The 22,641-nt window shown below is 39.9% G+C and overlaps 1 protein-coding gene across 8 annotated transcripts in view; it reads left to right on the top strand.

The window, feature by feature from the left end:
- The first annotated feature begins 580 nt into the window (after positions 1-580).
- Positions 581-22,641, top strand: part of SOCS6 (suppressor of cytokine signaling 6) — a 35,781-nt gene continuing 13,720 nt past the window's right edge. Inside the window, exons 1-3 of one of the 8 annotated variants that reach the window (XR_009222471.1) lie at positions 581-667; positions 5,436-5,623; positions 16,630-17,084. The gene's annotated coding sequence lies outside the window, so the exon portion shown is untranslated. The other 7 variants (XR_009222470.1, XM_058557294.1, XM_058557290.1 and 4 more) reach the window with 7 other exon arrangements.

The following is a 22,641-nucleotide window of genomic DNA, read 5'->3' on the forward strand; positions in this document are numbered from 1 at the left end:
AATAGTGAACTATAACTCGGATAAAACCCCACTAAAAAGGACGAAATGGAAAAGTAGATGGCTTGAAACAAGTAAGTTTTCTTCTAACAAGGAAATTTTACGATTAAGCTAGAGAAAGCGTGGGGAAGGGCCTCCCCCCGCCCCGGGGCCCCGCTCCGGCGGGCGTGCCCGGCTGTCCTCGGTCTGTCCCTCCCCGCGGGGACCAGGCCGGGTCACGGCACCAGGTGAGCGGCCCTCGGCCGCGTGGGGGCCGCCGCCCGGCCGCAGGGGCACGGGGAGGGCCGGCGCCAGAGGCCGCGAAGACTGTCCTTTCCGCGTCTGCCAGGGCCACCCGAGGAGGGAGGCCGAAAAGGAAGCATCGGCACCGGGGGCGCGGCCGGGCCTGCGGGCGCCCCCGCCCCCGCGCCGCAGGCCCCGCGCGCCCCCGCCGCGCGCCCCCGCGCCCGTTCGCCCGCCGGCGCCGCGGCCGAGTGGTGGGCGCGGGGCGGCCCGTCGGCTCGTCGGCAGCCGCTCCCCCCGCGGGCCGAGGCGCGGCGGCGCGCCCCCCCTGAGAAGGAGGAGGAGGAAGAGGAGGAGGAAGGAGGCGGGAGGAGGAGTTGCGGGAGAGGAGGGCCGAGCGCGGCAGTCGCGCCGGCGCTGGGCGAGGAAGCGGAGCGGGCGGCCGCCGGTGAGCGTCTGCGGGGCGAGGCGGGGGTCTGCCTTCCGCTCCTCTCCTCCGACGCCCGGGAGACGGCCGCGGGCGCCCCTTCTCCTCGGGCGGCGGGGGCGGCTCCGGCGCGTGTGGGCCCGGGGGCCGCCCGGCGGCGCGAGGCCCTGCGCCGGCTCGGCGGGGCGCGGGCGCGGGCGGGAGCCGGCGGGGGCGCGGGGGCGGCGGCCGGGGGCCGGGCGGGAGGGCCGAGGCCTGCTTCCGCCCCGCGCCCGCCCGGCCCCCGGCCCCCCGGCCGCCGCGCGCCGGGCCCGCGCCGCCGCCTTTGTTGCCCGCGGCCCGCCGGGGGGAGGCCGGGGCCCGGCGAGGCCTGGGGCGGCGGCGCGGGCCTGCGCGGCCCCTCGGCCCGGCCCCGCCTCGGCTCGGGTCCCGGGGCCTCGGCGCTCGGGAGGGCCCAGGCCGCGTCCGTGCCGCCCCGCCGCCCGGGAGGTCGCGGTGGGCCGGGCGCCTGGGTTCGTCTCCGCGGGAGGGGGCTCTGGCTGGGAAGGCTCTTGCCCGGAGGTGGGGATCGTGGGATTTTAAACTGCCCGTGCAACCGACACGGGCCTTAATTTTTAATTTGCTTCGGGAGTTGGCAACTTCAGGGACACCATGGTGGCTCATCGTGCAGCAGAGCTAGTGACATTTCTCAGTGGCAGGTCCTGGCACAAAACTTGCAGTAATCTGTATGCCAGCTGAACATTAGTCGGCATGTGAAATTTGGGGTGCCCATCCCTACTTTTTGGAATTAAGGGCCAGGTGGGGATGTGTGGTGGAATCAGGCTTCCGGTAATGAAAATAGAATGTTGAATTCAGCCCTACAAACGTTTCTTGAACGTCTACCCCGATAAGGCGATATGCTGCTCTGTATGAGGACCGAGAACGTAGTAATCGTGATGATTCGTGATGATAAAGTGAATGAGACGCAGAACGTTTCCCGAGTACGTTTTTAATTGACTGTCTTCCTGGGAATAAAGGTGTATTTGTAATCAAAAGTAAACAGCCATCTCCTTCAAGATGAAATGTCTTGACGTGTTCTCAACCCTAGTAGGCATAAATTTATCTTGACATTTTTTTTTAAGCCACCGACTCCCACAACATGAAATCTACTTAGCTTACTTGACTGAATGAATTTTAGAAGGAATGTTTAGTGCTGTGGAGAGTCAGTGTTATTTAAAAACCTGTATGGCGTTGTTCACCAAGTTGCACATATAAAACCGTTAAAAGTAGCCTGTGGTACTTGCCCTGTGCTAATTTCGCGTCCGTCCTGCATCACCTAGGGTGGATGTGGTAAGTGTCAGAATCCATCCCTGCTCTAAACAAGAGGTGGCCTCAACCGTTTGCTTCCAGCACCCTCCCTAATGTTTTCTTATTGCCTTTGGGGAAGCTGGCTCATTGACCGTAGACTTGATGAAGATTCTTAGAAGAACGTTTTCTAGGGTGTGGCATGTGCTTTCCACTGTTTGGTCTGGGTAGGATCAACCAGGTTATTCACCTGAACCTTTACCCTTTTGGGGACTCCCTTCAGCATCTCTTTTGAAACACTTTTTCCCTTTATGATGATCTTTAGCTATCTTCTGAATTGGTGAGAAGTACCTGGCACTGCCCCTTTCCCCTTCTTTTAGTGGGAAGACAGGCAGGCCTTAAACATGGCCTCCATAGGACCCAGGGGCACACCCTCAGGTGTCACCTGGCCCCTTCCCTTGGTAGCACCTTGCAGGGAGTGGCAGAGAGGGTTTGGGTGCCATTGAGCAGGGGGCTGGGAGGAAAAGCTCTGTGCTGTACTGACTGGATTCTGAGTCGTTTCGTGGTCCTGAGTGTTCCTTTTAATGGCCCTCTTTTTAGGGAACAGAAGCAAGTATCTTAAGACTTGTTATGTAACTTCACTGCTCAGAGAAAGTTCTGGTAGTTTTCTCCATTGTGTTCAGTTTTCGGGCAACTTTTGTGTTGTTAGTAGTATGTATCTTTTATTTTGCGCATAGAAGTAGTTGTGTGATCTTCTTTACGTCATGATATACTCCCAGGAAAGAAAATGTTATGTCCATTGCTGAATTTGTGGCAATTGCTCTTACTGTTCTCTCAAAAATATGCCGTAATGTGAAATGGGTTAATAGACACAGCCCAGAAAGATGCTGAAGTTTGAGGTCAAATACTCTGTGTTATTTATAATCTGGTATAGCTCATGGACATGTATACAGTCAGGCACCACAGAAAGACATTTCAGTCAGTGACTGACTGCATATACGTCGACGGTCCCGTAAGGTTGGTCCCGTAAGGTTAGTACCGTATGGCCTAGGTGTGTAGTAGGCTGTACCATCTAGGTTTGTGTAAGTGCACTCTGATGTTTGCGCAATGACGAAATTGCCCAGGGTTGCATTTTGCAAACTATCCCCATCGCTAAGATGCGTGACTGTCTTAATAAGGGTAGGTAGGTAAATGACCTACAGCCAAGACCGCCTTGTGCTATTTTCTGTTTGTTACATCTTTTATGGGAAGTGAAGATTGTCTAATTCAGTTCGCTTGTCCTCATCCCTAACCTCTTCCAGTTTTGGAAATGGCACTTCTCTGGTGTCTGAGTACTTTTGTAAAATTATTCCTTTTACAACGGAGAAATTTATAAATACTAGTATATGTCATAAAAAGGGGAAACTTTCTTGTATGGCTAGATGGATCGAAAGAGTTGACCAGGTAGTAAAAAAGAAACAGCATTGGGACATGTTTTAGATTGTATTGGGAGTGAGATTGTCATTAATGTTTTTATGGTTAATTTATTATGCTGTATGGCATGTTGGTTTAGCTAATAAGTGGTGAAGGCGTTAGGACTAAGGGCACATTTTGCTTCAAACTGACTTCAGGGTCTGCTTTGATGATCCATACAAACATTAAATTTTACTTAGTGGGGACAGTTTTTAGGTGGCTGTTAGTCTTGTTGATGTTTCAAAAATAGGCATACTTAGATAAAGTCATTTAAGGTTTCATTTCTCACATTGCACACAGAGGACATTTTGGAGGTTTTAGATCTTTAGGAAAAAGTGTATGTTACTAGCTATGTGACCGTGAACACATTTAGATTCCCTTTGAGTCTTATTCCTCATAGGGGGCTAAAGAAGGGGTAATAATCCGTCTGACAGAGTTATTTTGAGTATATATTTTGTTTAAAGTAAAATCCAAACTCTTTACCATCAACTACAAGATTTCTGCCTAGTTCTTCGGCTCATCTTGAACAACGCTCTCTCTTCCTTACCACAGAGTTATGCTCTGGCCTTTCTGTTCCTCAACATTCCAAGCTTCTGGCTTCCTCACCTTTGACACTGTAGTTCTGTTTGCCTAGAATGTTCTTCAGGGGTTCCTCATATGGTTGGTTCATTCTCAGATCTTAATGCCCGGGGTCACCACCTCGGAGAAGCCTTCCTTGACTAGTATTCTTTATAGCTCCTTTAGTAATCCCATCTTATCAATTTGTATGTTTCTGACATAACATTTATTACAGTCTGTAATTATTTTGTTTACTTATCTCTGGTCTATCTCCCCACCTAAGTATCATATGGGCAGGGCGTGGTCTGAGGTCTTTGTCTCTCTAACACATCCCACGGGGGCCTCACCACTGAGTCAGGACGTGATGTACGGAAAGTGCTTGTAGTTTTTATGTTGTTATGTACACGTTAAAGGCAAAGATGTGCTGTGTAGATCTTAGAAATCTGTTGGTTTTTTGTGTTGCTTAGTTATCTCTATCTGAGCTGATCTGGTCCGCTGAATAATTTATAACACTGATAAGGCCAAAGTCCTTGTAACTGCATGGCCCAAATAGCCCCACAGAGAGAGAACTGTCTCTACCTGTAGAGCCATAACCGTCTAGGTTCACGCACATACCCAACTGGCTGATCACGAAGATGCATGGGCCTTCGTCACTTCTGGAAGTATAGTGATTTATAGTGTGTGGAGAGTAACCACTCCAAAGCACGTTTCCCTTGATGTTAGCTTACATAGCTTAGTGAGGTAATAACCTCAGTTGTCTGGAACTTTCTGGCATCCTCGGTTATCTGATGTAGAATTAAGCAGGAAGGAAAAACTCCCGTGGAATTAGACAAGACAGAGACCTACATGACTTCGATTGCAGCTGGCGTAGGCAGTCTTTCATAGGGATGCAGATCTAGGGTTGAATTTCAGCACTGTGGTTTTGTAAGGTAGGTTTTTAAAATAAACTGTCTTATTTGCCTTATCTGTAAAATCGTAATAGTGCCTTTCTCAACATTGGTGTGAAAATTAAATGAGATAATGCATGTAAATGTATGAGTTGAGTGCCTGGAATATACAAGTGCTAATAGCAATAATTAGTTTAAAGTATACTGAGATTAGTTAGAAGGAGTATTCTGGTTAATCAGCAGCATCCACGTAAGACGGAGGACTAAGACGGAGGACGTTAACGAAGCCCTGTGTGGGGAAGGAGTGAGAGACCAAAGGGACAAGAAAAATGGAAGTACAAGAGAAAGGAGGATAGGAGTCTACAGAAGTATTAGTGGTGCCGGCTACTGGAATTGTGAGGATTACAGATGGTGACAGTGTGAGCAGCGACTGGATGGCTTGGCACTGGGTCATTGCAGTCACTTGGTGGGAGATCTAGAACAAAAAAGGTACTTCACTTGATCTTCTGCAAGGCCCTGTGCTCTTGTTTGCATACTGTTTGTTTTAATATTGTTTTATCACTCTTAACAGCCATCACACTGAAATTTTTTCTTAAAATTATTAAAAGGACATCACACTTGGAGACTATGTTTGGGGAGCGGTGACTGTCCCATTGTCCCTGGGAGCAGACTCTTGAGTCATAGAGAAGAAAGAAGACAAGACCATATCGCTCTGAAGGCCTGGGAGACAAACAGTTATCTGAGCATCAGTAAACCCTGAAGGTGTCACTATGCCATCCTGAAATTTTTCTAACAGGTAAATTTGGTCATCTGAAGAGGCATCTGTCTATATAGCAGTTTAGTGACATGTTATATTTAATATACACACTTGTGTTTAAAGTATTTCTTTTAAGAAGGCAGAGGAATATATGGCTCCTATTAGATAAGATTTCCATCAAAAACAATTTTAAGAGTTTAAAGTGATTCTTTAGAACTATTTAGAAAGGGTGTACTCACCAAGTGCTCCAGAGAGCCTCTCATTTGACACTGCTGTGGTTGTACTTGTCGTGATAGATGTCATTCTGGCCACACTAGTAACATGCTGGGTGGTTGAAACAACAGGGTTGATAACGCTTTTAAAGTAAGGTGAGTTCTCACTCATAGACTTGTTACTTTATATGATTTTCCTTTCGATGTTTATAATAATGAAGGTTTTTTTTTTTTTTTAATAATTTTTTAGATTTATTTATTTTTTTCCCCCAAAACCCCAGTAGATAGCTGCATGTCCATAGCTGCACATCCTTCCAGTTGCTGCACGCGGGACGCGGCCTCAGCATGGCCGGAGAAGCGGTGCATTGGTGCGCGCCCGGGATCCGAACCTGGGCCGCCAGCAGTGGAGCGCGAGCACTTAACCACCACGCCATGGGGCAGGCCCAAGGTGTTTGTTGTTAAAGCTTAATTTTGGTTTTTAAAGGAAATATCATCCCTTGGACAATAGTTATTTTTGTCTATTGACATTGCTTTTAAAGTAAAAAAATATATATACTTAGGGAATAACATTATTACCAAATATCACAGACTGTCAGAATATGTCAGCATGTATCAAACCTAGAATTGTATTAGGACTGTAGTAGTTTTACACATTTGTAGAGTTACTGTGTGTTAGAATTAGAGGGAACCTCTGGTTATTGACCAGCTCCATCCTTATCCAGATGATGAGGAGGTGGAGGCTCTGTTCTGCCAGAGTCACAGCATGGAGTCTGACGTGCGCATCTCTTCTTGCCATTGGTGCAAGTTGGCTTCATTTACTTGTGGGAATTGGGGAATTTGGATGTGTGTCTTCATGGAGGATTTCACAGTACAGCTGGCTCTTGGAGGGTGACCTGTGTTTGATTGGGAAGAACTTTATGCAGCAGGGGCAGTATCTCAAACAGGCTGAACAGCAGGAGCTATGCCATCAACCTAGAGAGTCTTTTCTCCTCTTTCCTACGTGGGGTTACCTATTTTCTGTTTCTTAGTTTACCTCCTTGATTCGATGGAGCTCATCCTCCTAGTAACTTCCTAGAAAGGGGATGGGGGTGTGTGTATATTTTTCTTTTTGAGACGTCACATGTCAGAAAATGTCTGTGTTCTAAATAGTTGATTTATAGTCTGACTGTGTATAGAATTCTAGGTTAATGTTTTAGTCAGGATGGAGTAGGTTATGCTGCAGTGGCAGATTAACTCTGAAATCTCAGTGCATAAATAAACGGTTATTTCTTGCTTTCACCAAGGCTCCTACAGGCCTGCTGTGGGCTCCTCTGGTGTCTTCTTTGGATCCAGTCTGCTTTCACCTGCAGTTCCCCATCCTATCACTCCATGGCTCCAAGTTACCACAGCAAATGCAAAAGAGAGCTGACAGTTCACGAGCTGGCACTTAAGTATTTGGCCGGAAGTGACACATGTCACTTTTGCCCAAAGTCCATTGGCTAGAACCAGCCATACACCCTGCATGGATGTGGAGAAGTGTGGAGGTGCACAAGAAGAGTCATTGACTGTAAATGTGTGCTGTATTGAAAGTAAATTTTCTCTTGAAATTTTGAAGGCCTTGCTCCACCAACTTCCAGCTTTCAGTGTTACTAGTAAGTCATATGCCATCTGTTTCCCAATCATTTGTATGTAATTTTTTTCTCTTTCTCGAAGCTTTATAGTACCTTTGTATTATCTCCTAAATTGTAAAATTTCATGTACCTGATTATTATTTTTTCTTCTTTGGCTGTACTGAGCATTCCATGGATCCTTTTAGTCTGCAAACTTGTGTTCTTCAGTTCTGGGAAAATTTTAAAATTTCTTCCCCTTCATTTTCTTTCATTTCCTCACTGAAGCTCTTCTTTGTTGGGTGTTGAACCTTCTGGATTGGTATCTTAATTTTTTTAGCTTTTTTCTCAAATTTTTAAGTCACTTTTTGGGGGGGGGGGTTTGGGAGAAAATTTCCTCAATTTTCCTCTACTGAATTTTTAATTTTGACTGTAGGAGTTTTTGTTTTCTAACTGTTCTCCCACCACTTTTTTAAATAAATAGCATCTGACTGTTTTTTTCAGATTTGTGATACCTTTTCTTAGCCTTGCTTTTTGTTGCCTTCCCTTCCAACAGGCTTGGATTTCAGCTCTGTCCAGTTTGGTTAAGCCAGTTAACACTGTTGTCATTTGCTTTCCAGTTTTCATTGTCCCTGTGTTTTTTGAGGGTAGAGGACATAAAGAAGTATATGTTTCAGGGCTGGCCAGGTGGCGTAGTGGTTAGGTTCGAGCATTCTGCTTCCGTGGCCCGCAGTTCGCCGATTCGGATCCTGGGCACAGACCTGCTCACCGCTCATCAAGCCATGCTGAGATGGTGTCCCATATGGAATAGCTACAACTCTACAACCAGGATATACAACTACGTACTGGGGCTTTGGGGAGGAAAAAGAAAAAGGGAAGATTGGCAACAGATGTTAGCGCAGGGCCCATTTTCCTAAAAAAAAAAAAGGTATATGTTTCATCAGAGGCTCTTCCAAAGTTTTTTTGTTCTTTTTAATAGTTTTTGTTTGTTTTGCTAGCATCAGGGAATATTAAAGCTTTTTACTTTGAGGGAAACCCAAATCTAATTTTTCTTTAAATAATGGTTTTCAGTTAGTGCTGTCATGAAGCTACATCTATGTCACTGAGCTCTGTGTGACTTAATTATGAAATGCCTGCTGATCTACAGTGGATAATATGAGTTATTTTAAGTTAGATTATTTTAAAAGCATCAAGAGATCCCTTGTTTAGCAACCTATAGTAAGTGATTACTTTTGACAATTAAGTTACTATTTTACAATGCATATAACCTTTCTCATTTTGTAATATTTTTGTATTATTTGCTTAATAGGGCTATATTACTAATTTGAATAATTACTGCTTTTTAGGATCCCCTTTATCTCTAATGATTGATGAATGAGGTTTACGTTTGCTGTAATATACATTTAATAAATCTTATGTGGATTACTTTTTGTATCCCAAATCTGCTATTCTTAATTTGGGTGTACTTATAGAAAATGAGGAAAAGACTATTTTAACTTAAAGCTCGTATTCTCTAATGCAAACTGTGTGAAAAAATCTTATTTGTTCTATGCAAAAGCATTTGAATAATTGACAAATTGCTTTTTAAATTGGAGCTTTTGTGTTAAGATTTAAAGGCTGAGAGCAAAGCAGTTGTATTACTTTTCAGTGGTTTTTATGTGCATGTTGCTTGTAGAAGTTAAAAATTTTTGCTTTAGTAGTTCAATATATTTAAGAGATTTTATATATAAACAAATTTAAATTTTGAAGAACGAAAAATAATGAAGGAAATTCATCATTATACTATTGGGTACAGCACCTCTGCCCCAGAATAAAAACAAACACAGATCTTTGGACTCTACTTAATTGTTAGTAGTTTGTCAGAAATTCTCAAAGGCTCTTACCTACTTAGTAGTTTAACCAGTGAGGTCATACTTTCTGATAGGCAGTGAAAGTGGTAAGATTGTTTAGGGAATTTGCCATGTTTTTAGCTAAAACATTGGTAAGTGCCTAGAAAGGTATAAAAATGTATACATTAAAAATTTAATATGTATATACATAAAGACAGTGGTGAATTGGTATATAAATGTGCTACTTTTTAAATCCAACGTGTCAAAATCTGAATTAAAAAATTAAGGAGTAGGTTTATTTCATTAATCAATTCTAATAAGCCAGCTCCATTAAAATTTTAAATGATTGAATTTATGAACATTTGTTTCATATTCAGTTTATTATAAATGTATTGAACACAGTTATAGGAAAAGATGCTTAGAAATGCTCACGTAAATGTTATCTGCAGGTTGAATTTTAAGTCTCTGCATATTTTTATTTTCATTGAATCAGATAATTTTAGAGCTGGACGTGCTTGGAAGGTCAACCTCTTTATTTTATATGGGAAAACTGAAACTCAGGAGATTCACGCAGTGTTACACAGCAAACTTAGTGCTACCCTATATTTTTGTGTCAGTAGCCTACAAAGTGGGAGGGAATCACTTGAAAATTTATTAGAGGTTTTTCTATAATTAGAAATTTATTTTTAATTTATTGAATTTTAAATTATATAGCAACTTTAAGTCTGTTTTTCTTAACTTGGTTATTTTTAAATTTCTTTATCCAACTTTGTAGCCATGCAAATATTCATATTGCTCTATAAAATAGAACTTATCGTGGTAAGATCTAGAGGCTCTAAAGGAAGTCAAAACAATGCTATGACATTTACTGTTTCACTTACTTATATTTTTGTGTTGTTGTCAAGAACTGTGAAGAGTCGGAGATTTTACCTTATGTGCAAGCTAACAAGTTAGCCTGAGACACTTTCCTAGTTGCTGCCGGAAGACATGCGACTCCTGGGCCAGAGATAAAGGACTTTATTACTCAGAGTAGTATCGGAAGCCAGTGCCAGTTCCCTGAGCACTAGTGCCATGTTGAGAAAAGACTGTAGGGGGCCGAAGGAGAAAGCAAGGAAACTAATTAGGAGGCTGTTGCAGTAATGCGAGTGAGATAGGACAGTAGCATGGACCAGTGTGGTGGTAAAAAGTGTTTGGATTCTGCATATATTTTGAAGATAGCTGAGATTGGGGTCATGTGACATATTGGATGTGGAGTGTGAGAGGAGCCGTGGATGATTCCAAAGGTTTTGATCTGAGCAGTTGGAAGAATGGAGTAGCCATAAGCAGTGGGAAAGACTGTAAGTAGAGCAGGTTTGGGGAGGGATGGATGGAAAAGATCTAGAGTTTTGTTTTGAACGTGTTAAGTCTCAGTTATTTATAAGACAGCAAAGTGGCAGTGTCAAGACAGGGAATTGACTATAACTAGGCTAAATAAAGAGATAGAAATTTGGGAGTGAATGACACGTGGATGTTATTTAAAGTGTGAGAATGAGTGAAGTCACTGAGGGGCATGAGTGTAGCTGGAGAAGAAATGAGCAAAGTTGGAGTGCTGGGGTACTCCAACATTAAGAGATTGGAAGCAGAGTAGTCTGAGAAGGAGTGATCAGGTGTGTCCAGTGTTGTTGATAGAGCATCTAAGATAAGGACTGAGAATTGATGCTGGATTTGCAATGTGGACATCCTTTGTGACCTTGACAAAAGCTGTTTCTGTGTGGTGGTGGTAGAGTAGGCCTCTGGTGTGAGTTTAAGAGAGAGTGGGAGAAAGGGAATTGTAGACCTCTAGTATGCTTGATTCTCCCAAGGTATTTTGCTGTAGAAGAGATTAAAGAGAGACAACCATTGCTGGTGGTGAAAGTGTGATCAAGAGTGTGATCAAGACAAGGTTGTTTATGTATATGAGAAATGACATTTTTAGGATCTAATAGAGAGGGAAATTGTTGGGAAGTGAAGGAGATTAAGTGCACAAGTGGAGAGGTGCCTGTAGAAAGGTTTGTGGATCTGTAGAGTAACAGGATGGAAGTAAGTATGGGAAGTGGGTAGATGTGGGTGTTGGACTCTGAAGTTTTCTTCTGTTGTCCTTCATTTTCTCAGTGAAATAGGAAGTTGGGCCATCAGCTGAGATTGAAGATGGGGGAGTAAGCGTTATAGGTGTGAGGAAAGATGTGAAATGGTTGGCAAGGAAAGTGAGAGTGAACGGACCAGGGAGATGTAGTTTGATTTCCAGGCAGCGGTAAGGCTCCACCTGAGGTTCATGGTCATGACTATAGAGTGAGACCACTCAGAGTGGTTATGTGTTTCCCCAGTCACATTCCCTGTAAGGGTGCAGGGGTGGCCTAGGCAGAGTTGGATTTAACCAATGTGGTGGTTTTGCCAAGAGAGTTTTTCAGAGTGAGAGTGAGGGAGGGAATTGAGGGTATAAGCTAGGGGATGATTATGATTAATCATGGACTATAAACTGAGTAAGGAGGGAAGAGGGTCATTGAAAAGCTGGTGGGGTTATTACTCTTGTCATTTAGACTTTGAATATTTCAGGCCAGTCCCTGACTATACATGCACCAAACAAAATGTAATGTCAGATTTGCAACAAGTTATTTGGGTGGGGTAAGGAGAAGGAGGAGGCTATGTTCTAATAAAACAAAAATAATACAGTATTCTCATCTATTGATTTATTTTTTTGTTTGGTGGTCATGGTGTAACTGAAAGCCAAGAAAAGGCCTTGCATTTTGCTTTAACCTGATTGATTTACTCAGCCATTCCCTTTTAAAAAGTAGCTTAAGAACAAGCAAGCTCACAGACTTTATTCTTATAAAAACACTCCATGTTTATTATAGAGTATTTTTAAAATAAAGTATTGAAAATAATATTTACAAAGACTCCTGTGATCCAGTTGACAGTTCTGCTGTGTTACTTTCTGGCCAGGTTTTCCTCCCTATTCTTTCTACATAATCGAGACCACGCTTTACATACAATTTTGTTTCCTGTGTTTTTGCATTTAACAAATGAACAATATGAACTTTTCCCCCATGTTATTTATAACTCTATAAATATCAATTTTAGTCCCTAAAATTCCATTGTGTAGATGTGCCAGAATTTTGTTTACAGTTCTCATGCTGTTGGAAAGTAGAATGTTTCTGATTTTTAAAATTTAAGTTGACTTTTTCTCATATATAACAATGCAGGGGACCTTGTTATGCTTTGGTTTCATATTATTTGATTTATAAAAATAGCATTTGGGGTCACAGAATATGAATATTTTTAAGAGTTGCGTGTAGCAAGTTATTTTTTACAACTAAATTAAGACATTTTTAAGTAATGAATATCATCATTTAGAAAAATCTTTGCTGATTTGACTTGTTGAAAAATCAGTACTATTTTAATTGCATTTCCTTGATTATTATGAGGGTCAATATTTTTCTGTGAATATGTTGAGCCAATTGGTTATCCATCTGGAAAAATGTAAATTAATCCCTACCTTATAAATAAATCAGTACTACATTAATCAAGGACTTACATGTGAAATGTAAAACTTCAATACTGTTATAGGAAATACAGGAGAATATGTGCTTTAAGTCAGAAGGACTTCTTAAGACAATAGAAGGGGTGAACGATAAAGGAAGACTGACAAATTCGACTAAAATGAGATGGGAAACTTCTGTTCCTCAAGGTACCACAAAAAGAATAAAAGGCAAGGCACAAGTACCATACAGCTATAGAAAAAAGAAAGTAGATGATCTGTGTGAAATGATACAGAGTGATTTCTAGGGCTCTGAAATGTACCTGCCCTATCACAAATCTTTTTGTTCTATATATTTAGCCATGCATTTTAATCATTTTTCCCACAATAAGGAAGAAAAATGTTTAACAGCCAACCCATTTTACATTCCCACCAGCAATGTATGAGGGTTCCGTTTCTCCACATCCTTGCTAACACTAGGTCTTGTCATTCTAGTGGTTGTATAGTGGTATCGCATTGTGGTTTTAATTTGTATTTTCCTAATGATCCGTACTATTAAGCACCTTTTCATGTGCTTATTAGCCATTTGTGTGTCTTCTTTAGTAAAAGGTTTATTTAGGTCTTTTTCCCATTTTAAAAATCAGATTGTCTTATTATTCGGTTGTGGGAGTCAACTTTATATATTTGTTCTGGGTGTAAATCCTTTATCAGATATATCAAATTAAATATTTCCTCCCAGTCTGTAGCTTATCTTTCTCTTAATGATGTGTTTTGGAGCACAGAACTTTGTAATTTTAGTGAAATGTCTAAGTTCAGTGGTTTTCATGGATAGGTTTCTCAGTTGTATGCTGTTAGTTTATCTCCAGAGTCGTGGAACGGTTGCTTTTGACAGTTTGGCTGGCTCTCTAGTTGCTTTTTGCGGAGAGGATTTATCAGCCTCCTTGTTCTGTCATGCCAGAAGTGAATTCCCCTGGGTATATCCTTTTTTGTATTCCCATTTTCATATGAGGAAACTGAGGCTTGATGCCCAGGGTCATTAGAAATGGTGGCTGGGATTTGCACTCTGGCATTTTGGCTCCAGAGTCTGTGCTCTGAAGGACAAGGCTCTGTCCTCCCAGGCCCCATATAGTGTTAGCCCAGTCAGAACAAAGGGTGGGTTTTGGATCATGCGCCAAAGGTCAGTACTTGGGTCTGTTACTTGGCAACTTCCTCTGTGACTTTGGGCAAATGGGTAAACAGTCTAAGATTTAGTTTGCTCTTCTTTAAAATGGAGATCAAGACAGTACTTTCCAAATACAGTACTTTCCAAATAGAGTTCTTATGAGATTCAAGAAGATTAATGTATGTGTTTTAGTACGTAGTAACCTCCAAGCGGGTGGTGGGCATGGTGATATTAGTAATAGTAGTAGAGTAGCATAAATAATAGCAGTAGTGACGGGAAACTACCTCTTCCTCCTGGTGTGAGTTGCGCGTCTCTCCTCTGAATGACGATGGCATCCTCAATACCTTTCTTTTACAGCCCTTCTCATAGTCCTCTGTAAATGTTTGCTTATATTCTGTACTAGAATCCAAGGTCCGTGAGGGTAAGGACTTTATCTTTCATCCCTGTGTTTTTACTATGGCTTGCAGCTCTCTGCCTTTTACTTTTCAAGGAAGTGCAGTGTTTTATCTGTGTCAGGACAAGGATGTGACCTGGAGTGATAAATAAGGCAGGAGAGGGAGGCAAAGAAAGAGGTGGGCATAAGTTAAGGAAACTTAGAGAAACTGTAGTGAGTGATGAGAAGTATTGCTGTGTGAGTTGAACTCAGGGGTGCCAAGGTGGTTAGGTGTCAGCGGTTCTGCTAGATGAAGGCTTCCTTTCTAGCGTCCACAGGGAGCAGAGCCGCCAGAAAAGACTCCGATTGTGACGAGGGAAGCAAAAGACTGAAATACAAGTGTGAAGTACATGGAATGAGGCAGGACGTGAAGGGCAAGACTTTGCATCATGAGATTAGAACCTAGGAAGAATTGGGAAGAGTTTGGGAAGGTTTAGGGGGATAAGTTAAGGAAAGCTGTTGAGACCTTTGACCCTAAGGGCATCAGAGTCCTGCTTTTCATACCAGGTGGCTGAAACACATACACATTCTTTTACCTAGACTGCCTCATTTTCTTTTGTAAGTGTGGGGTGAGATGGTTGTTCTGTAGTAAAGTAAAACCTGCTCAGTGGTTACAGAAAGAACTAATATAGAAAATATGTCTACTGGGCTTCCTGATCCCTTTTCCTGTTCACTAGAGGTGTAATCACCAATATTTGGATATTCTTTGAGACGTTTACTGTACACACTTAGGCATATAAATATATGCAAAAATGGGATCATATTTGCATTATGTTTTGTAGTTTGCCTTTTGCCAAAAATGTATCTTGGATCTCTTTGCATAATATTGCATTATATTGATGGATTATAATTTATTAAACTAGTCCACTGATTTTTTCCTCTTCTTTTTTTTTTTTTTTTGTGAGGAAGATCAGCCCTGAGCTAACATCAATGCCAATCCTCCTCTTTTTGCTGAGGAAGACTGGCCCTGGGCTAACATCCATGCCTATCTTCCTCCACTTTATATGGGACGCCGCCACAGCGTGGCCTGACAAGCGGTGCCTCGGTGCGTGCCTGGGATCCCAACCCGGGCGGCCAGCAGCAGAACGCGTGCATTTAACCACTACACCACGGGGCCGGCCCCACTAGTCCGCTGATTTTTTATGTGTATTATTATTATTTCCTGATATTTAGGTTAATTCCATGTCTTTTTCTTTTTTTTTTTTTAAATATAGCTATTATTGTAAGAGTAAAGATATTCTTTTTTTTTTTCCTTCTTTAAAGATTTTATTTATTTATTTTTCCCCCCAAAGCCCCAGTAGATAGTTGTATGTCACTGCTGCACATCCTTCTAGTTGCTGTATGTGGGACGCGGCCCCAGCATGGCCAGAGGAGCGGTGCGCACCCGGGATCCGAACCCGGGCTGCCAGCAGCGGAGCGCGTGCACTTAACCGCTAAGCCACGGGGCCGGCACCACTAGTCCACTGATTTTTTATGTGTATTATTATTATTTCCTGATATTTAGGTTAATTCCATGTCTTTACCAGGATGCGTTATGTGTAAAAGTCTTGTATAGTGATTAAGTGGGCTCATTCTATAGAATCAGTTCGGTGATTTTAGGCAAATGCCTTAATCTCTGCCTCAGCTCCCCCATCTATCCAATGGGAATGTCATAATTGTTGCTACTACTGTTAGCTGCAAACATCTGTATAGCTTAATGTGTGCTAGGCATTGTTGTAAGGACATCACATGTATTAACACATTTAAACCTCACAACTAACTTGATTGATTGATACTGTTATTTCTAAGATCACACAACTGTTAAATGGTGGAGCCATGATATACGTGAACTCGTGCATTCTGGTTCCAGAGGAGTGCTTCCTGCTATGTTACGCTGCTTCACGAATAATACCAAACTTAACAGGGTTATAGGGATTAAATAAGATGCAGTATATTCAGAAGGCTTAAAACCAAAGCCCAGCACATACTAGGCCAGTATGTGGCCTATGTTTACCAATTGTAGGCCACTACTAGAGCATGATGAAGTAGTTAGCCTTTTTTTTTTTTTTAATACTGTAAGGAATCATTTTCCATATGTCTTTGTTTTTGGCTTGAGTATATATCTAAAAGATAAATTGCTAATAGCATAATTACTTGGCTAACACGTATGTGGATTTAAAATTTTGATAAATATTTTCAAATAATCCTCCACAAATCGTACCAGTTTACACTCCAATAATTAGTTATGAGTGCTCAGTTTCCCATGCCCTTGCCAAAATTGTTATTGATTTAACTTTTCAAACTCATAGGTGAAAGATATTATCTTGTTTTGTTTTGAATTTTCTTTTTAGTGAATTTTTAAAGTTGGGATACAGTTTACATTGAAACTCACCCTTTGGAACATACAGTCTATTGAGTTTTAACAAATGCAGTCAGTCGTGTAACCACCACCACAATCAAGGTACAGAACAGTTCCCATCACCCCTAAATTCCTTTAATTTCTTTGTGATAAATGAATTGAGAATCATCCAGGGTGTTGGTTGGCCAGTTGAATTTGTTTTCTCTCTGTCTGGCTTGCTTGATTTCTCTCTCGTTTTCTTGCCTTTCTTCCTTGTGTCGTTCTTTTTGTGTGAACTGTCCCTTCGTATCTTTTGCCCATTTGCTTATAGGATTGTGTGCCTTTCTCTTACTGATTTCTAAGAGCACCGTCTATGTTACAGAAATTAATCCTTTGTCATATGTTGGCAGTTTTCCTCCAGTTTATCTTTTGGCTGTATTTATGCCATTCTTTTGGCTGTTCAGAAATTTTAAATTTTGCATTGTTAGATTTATTGATCTTTTGCATTATTGATTCAAGGTTTTATGTTATGCATAGAAAGGCTTTTCTGCACTGCACGGTGTGTTTTTAAAATTTTTTTTTTTTATTTATTTTTCCCCCGAAGCCCCAATAGATAGTTGTATGTCATGGTTTCACATCCTTCTAGTTGCTGTCTGTGGGACACGGCCTCAGCATGGCCAGAGAAGCAGTTCCTCGGTGCGCGCCCGGGATCCGAACCCCGGGCCGCCAGCAGCGGAGCACGTGCACCCAACCGCTAAGCCACGGGGCCGGCCCAGCACGGTGTGTTTTAAAGATTTTTATCCAACTTTTATATTTTTTTTATGTTTGCATATTTGATACTTCTGGAATTAATTTTTATATAAGAAATAAAGTAAAACTATTGCTTTCCCCACCATTCCCAAATGGTTATCCAATCTACTCATCAATCCGTCTTTCTCCCAATAGTTTAACATCTCTTAGTCACATACCCTTTTCATATATATCTGTCTGTTTCTTGACTTTCTAAGTCTTTTTTCCCCTTCCTTTTAAGCTGTTAAAATATGTTTTATATCTTGTGCAGGTCATTCTCCCTTATTTATCGTTTAGAATTTTTCTTGCTCTTTTCATTGTTTATATGTCAAAATTAACTTCAATATTATTTTGTTAGGTTTCTTGCAAAAACATCATTGATGTTTTCCTGGGTTCTTGAGTTTGTATTTTGACAAGATTGAACTGTTTTATCTAAGACAAGATGTGTCTTTCTATATATTTATATCTATATGATCCTCTGAGGAGTTTTAAAGTTTTTCATGTAGTTGTGGACATTTTTAAAAGTTAATTTCATCTTTTTTGAAACTATTATAAATAGAACCTAGTCTTTTATTATATTTTCTACTGGCTTTTTAAAATATAGAATGACTAATGGTTTTTTTTTATTGAGGTAATATTGGTTTATAACATTATATAAATTTCAGGTGTACATCATTAATTGCGATTTCTATGTAGACTACATCCTGTTTACTACCCAAAGACTAATTACCATCCATCACTGTACACATGTGCTGTTTTACCCCTTTCGACCTCCCTCTTCCCCCCTTCCCCTCTGGTAACCACCAATCTATTCTCTGTATCTATGTGTTTGTTTGTTGTTATTGGTTTTTATCTTCCATATATGAGTGAAGTCATATGGTATTTGGCTTTCTCTGTCTGACTTATTTTGATTAGCATATTGCCCTCAAGTTCCATTCATGTTGTCGAAAATGGCAAGATTTCATCTTTTTTATGGCTAAGTAGTATTCCATTGTATATAAACCACATCTTCTTTATCCTGTCATCTGTTGATAGGCACTTAGATTGTTTCCAAGTCTTGGTGATTGTGAATAATGCTGCAATGAATGTAATCTTCTAAAGTTAGTGTTTCTGTGTTCTTTGGATAAATAACCCAAAAGTGGCATAGTTGCATCATAGGATAGTTCTATTCTTAATTTTCAAGGAAGCTCCATACTGTTTTCCATAGTGGCTGCACCAGTTTACATTCCCACCAGCAGAATATGAGGGTTCCCTTTTCTCCACATCCTCTCCAACACTTATTTCTTGTCTTTTTAATAATAGCCATCCTGACAGGCGTGAGGTGATATGTCGTTGTGGTTTTGATTTGTATTTCCCTAATAATTAGTAATGTTGAATGTCTTTTCATGTGTCTGTTAGCCATTTGTATATCTTCTTTGGAAAAATGTATGTTCAGATCCTCTGCCCATTTTTTAATTGGATGTTTGTTTTCTTGTTGAGTTGTTTATATATTTTGAATATTAACCCCTTATTACATGATTTATGATTTACGAATATCTTCTCCCAATTTAAGTTGTCTTTTGGTTTTGTTGATGCTTTTCTTTGCTGTGCAGAAGCTTTTTAGTTTGATGTAGTCCCATTTGTTTATTTTTGCTTTTGTTCACTTGCCTGAGTAGACATGGTATTTGAAAAGATGCTGCTAAGACCAGTGTCCAAGAATGTACTGCCTATGTTTTCTTCTAGGAGTTTTATGGTTTTCAGGTCTTTACATTCAAGTCTTCAATCCATTTTGAGTTAGTTTTTGTATATGGTGTAAGATAACGGTCTACTTTCATTTTTTGGCGTGTGGTTGTCTGGTTTTCCCAACCCCATTTATTGAAGAAACTGTCCTTTCTCCGTTGTATGTTCTTGGCTCCTTTGTCAAAAATTAGCTATCCATAGATGTGAGGGTTTATTTCTGGGCTCTCGATTCCGTTCCGTTGATATGTGTGTCTTTTTTGTGTCAATACTGTGCTGTTTTGATTACTGTAACTTTGTAGTATGTTTTGAAATCAGGGAATGTGATACCTCCATCTCTGTTCTATTTTCTCAGGATTGCTTTGGCTTACTAGTGATTTTTACATATAAATTTTGTAAGCAGTCACTTGACTGAGTTCTCTCTTTTTTTCCTAATAGTTGTTCAGCTGCATCTATTGTATTTCCAGGTTTTCATTCAATTATGTCATTTGTAAATAATGATAATTTGTCTCCTCTTTTTAAATATTTATACTTATTTCCTACTCTTGTCTAATTAATTGGCTAATATGTTGAAAGTAATGCTAATTAATAATGTTGATAATTGGCATCCTTGTTGCTGGCTTTTAGCATTTCTTCATTATTCATATGGCTCTTAATTTTGTTATAAGTATCATGTTAAATGTCCATCTATTTCTATTTTACAAAGTTTTTTTGGGGGGGTCAGGAATTGATGTTATTTTTTTTCAGATCTTGTTTATGATTTATAGCTGTGATCATATGGTTTTGCTCCTTTGATCTGTGGTAAATTATAGTGATAAATGTACAGATAAACAGGCATGCTAGCTATCTATGGTGGAATGTACCTTATCTGGTTGAATGGTTCCCCCCCCCCCACTCCCAATGTTTGCTGATATTTAAGAGTTGTATTTCGGTATTCATATGAGATCGGAGTTTTTTGGGTTTTTTTTTAATGTGTGTTTTTTTCTAATTGTGTTATCAATATTCTTTTGGCTTTAAAAATAAATTTGGGGAGCTTTCTTTTTATCTCTGTGCCCTGAAGTAGTTAAGTGAATATTGGCCTCATGTCTTTATTGACTTGTTACTTTTTCTTCCCAAGGGAAGAGAAGACCATGGGAATTCTTTGATAACTTTCTCAGGTTCTATGACAGCTGTTAGCCTCTTTTGGATTGTTACCTCTTCCAATGCAAATTTTGGTAATATATATTTTGCCATGAAATTATCTATTTCATCTGAGTTTCAAATTAATTTTTAGAGAGTTTTCAAAGTACTGTTACATATTTTGATTTCTCATGGATCTGTAGTTATTGTTCTCTCTATTTCTAATTTTTTATAAATATATTTTCCTTTTTTCTTGATTATGACAGCTAGTTGTTTACCAATTAAGTTTCTTGTTGTTTAATCCAAGAATCAACTCTTACAGTGTTTACTACTACTACTCCTCTTTTTTTTTTTTGCAGGGGAAGATTCACCCTAGGCTAACATCTCTTGCCAGTCTTCCTCCTTTTCTCTTCCTTTCCCCTCATGAAGCCCCAGTACATAGTTGCGTATAGTTATAAGGTCTTCTGGTTCTTCTACGAGAGCCACCACTACAACGTGGCTACTGACAGACAAGTGGTATGGTTCCATGCCTGGGAACAGAACCCGGGCCTCTGAAGCAGAGCATGCGAACCTTAACTGCTAGGCCATCAGGGCTGGCTCGACTTTTTATTTTCTGATTTGTTTGTGTTTTTATCTTTATTTTTTTCTGCTTTTTCTTTTTTTTTGTTGTTCTAATTGCTGCCTTCTGGAATTGAATGCATAGTTTATCTCTTTTAATTCCTTACTGTTGAGTTTTGTAAATGTTTAAAGCTTTGAAGTTTTCTGTGAGCCTAGTTTTAGGCTCACAACTCTTACAGAATTGCATAGATTTTGATATGTAGCATTTTCATTATGTTAGTTTATAAATAGTATACAATTTCTGTTCTCTTTGAGATGTCCTCTTTGATTCAAGAGTTATTTAAGGATGTTTGGTGATTTTATTTTAATTTATTTAAAATTTTTTTTTTGTTTTTTTCTGTTTAGTTTTAATGCTTTGTGGTCATTTAATGAGATTTTTCTGATTTTTTAATTTATTAAGATTTTCACTGTGGCCTAATATATTGTCACATTGAGTATTCCATAAATTCTTGAAAAGGAGATATATTCTCACTTTTTAGACTACAGAATCCCATATATCTAATAGGTAAAGTAATTATGTAATTTAAATTGCTGTATTATTCATTTTTGTTTATTTCATTTTCTTGGGCTGAAAGAGACATTTTATTTTATTTATTTATTTTATTGCGGTAACATTGGTTTATGACATTATATAAATTTCAGGAGTGCATCACTGTATTTTGACTTCCGTATCGACTACATCTTGTTCACCACTAAAAGTCTACTTTCCGTCTGTCACCCTACCAGTGACACCCTTTACCCCTTTCACCCTTCCCCGACCCCTGAAAGAGACATTTTAATGTTGTTCCATTTTGTGTGTAAAGATTTTTTGGCAATTTTATCTTCTTTGTGAATTATACCTTGTATAACGTGCCCCTTTTAGTTTTGTATGACCAATTTTCCTTGAATGTAACACGGTCTTATATTACTATTGTTACTCTAGCTTTCTTGGTGTTGTCAGCATATGCGTTTTTTCATTTTTTTCTTAGACGATTTTTTTTCTGATACAATTAGGATTGGTATTTGTCAGTTAGATGAAAAATTGCACTGAAGTACGGACTCATGTGCTTTTAAACATTTTATTTTACATTAAAACAAGTAAATATGCACTCTTTTGTTAATTTACGAATATCCTTTCTTTAGATATCCATTGACTGAACTCTATCAGTCTGAATTATGTAATCGCTATCCTTACATAATGCATCATCTATGATTTCCAGTTTGGTACTTCTTATAAGTAGAATTAGAAGTCAGTCACATTTGCAAGGCAGTCTGTACAAAGGCCTGGATTTTTTTAAAAGTAATGTTTTCCTAGTCTTTTTAGAGTGGTTTTCCTTACATCTAATTAGACAGAATTTTTTTTTTTTTAGCCATCTGCATTTATTTCGTGTTTACAAGTCAATTAACTTTTTGTAGAACGAACTTTTAAAAAATATACTCCTTTGTTTACATGTTTAAATCATGCAATGAATTTAAATTCAGAAAAGTTTATATGAACATCAGCCCTGCCCAGGAACTATTTTAGGTACTGAGGATATCACAAGAGTGATAACGTTCCTGATCTCAAGTAGAATACAGCTAAATACAATTCATCTGATAGAATAAGAAAATCACAGGAATGCTGAAGAAAGAAAAGGGTAGTTCGAAAGTGGTGGCTAATAGAGATTTTGTGATATTTTGAAACTTTCTGAGACAGTTGGTTTTAGTATGTTGTTTCCATATAAAATATGATTGGATTTTTTTTAGACCAGATTTGAAAATCTTTTTCTTCTAATAGTTGAGTTTGTCTCATTCATATTTATTG

The sequence above is a fragment of the Diceros bicornis genome, chromosome 16, assembly GCF_020826845.1.
Source record: "Diceros bicornis minor isolate mBicDic1 chromosome 16, mDicBic1.mat.cur, whole genome shotgun sequence".
NCBI lineage: Eukaryota > Metazoa > Chordata > Mammalia > Perissodactyla > Rhinocerotidae > Diceros > Diceros bicornis.